Raw genomic sequence first — 923 nt, 5'->3', positions numbered from 1 at the left:
TTTTTTTTTTTTTTTTTTTTTTTTTTTTTGTCTTTTTCCGTGTCCGGCAACGGAACGCAACCCTCAGTGTTGCCCCCGTACCGGACCGGGGACCGGCAACGGGATTGCAACCCTCGGTGTTGCTCCCGTGCCTCGCTCAGCCAGTGAGCGGGAACCGGTCTGTATGTGGGATCCGAACCCTTGGGCGGGAGCACCACCACGCTTCCCAAGCGGCGCACTATCCAGTGCGCCACCGGGCCAGCCCCTACATTTCCCAGTTTGAAGAGAAATTTTTGTAGTAACAGAAGCTCTAAGAAACTGCTTTGCAGAACTCCTTGCCTAGTTTGTGGCTGAAACCAGAGAAGGGAAGGCAAAGTTTAGGTCTATCACAAAAGAAAAAAATAACTCGAATAACTACAGATTTGATAGATAGATGGACGGGTAGATAGGAAGATAGAAAGACAGACAGACAGACAGATAGATAGGTAGATCAATAGATAGATAGATAGACAGATAGATGATAGATAGATAGATAGATAGATAGATAGATAGATAGATAGATAGATGATAGATGATAGATAGATAGATAGATAGATGATAGATAGACAGACAGATAGATAGATAGATAGACAGACAGACTGACAGATAGATAGATGAATGCTGGGAGTTTCTGGGCACATAACTCTCAGACACCACACTTGTAAATCGGCACAAGGATTATGGAGTGCACCTGTTACCGACCCAAGTCCTGCTGCCTGTCTCAAACAAAAGCCCTGGCTTGGCTCCCCAAAACCCATTACCCCAGATCATTCAGCTCCTGTCTAAGGCTCGCCAAAATCTGTTACTGAACCCAAGTCCAGCTGCCTTCCCCAAACAGAAACAAAATACCCAAAAGTCAAATTGTTGGTGAAACAGGAAGTCAGCTTTATCCGGGAATACTGGTA

The sequence above is a fragment of the Galeopterus variegatus genome, unplaced genomic scaffold (assembly GCF_000696425.1).
Source record: "Galeopterus variegatus unplaced genomic scaffold, G_variegatus-3.0.2 Scaffold8555, whole genome shotgun sequence".
NCBI lineage: Eukaryota > Metazoa > Chordata > Mammalia > Dermoptera > Cynocephalidae > Galeopterus > Galeopterus variegatus.
Note: the sequence above shows the minus strand (reverse complement) of the source record.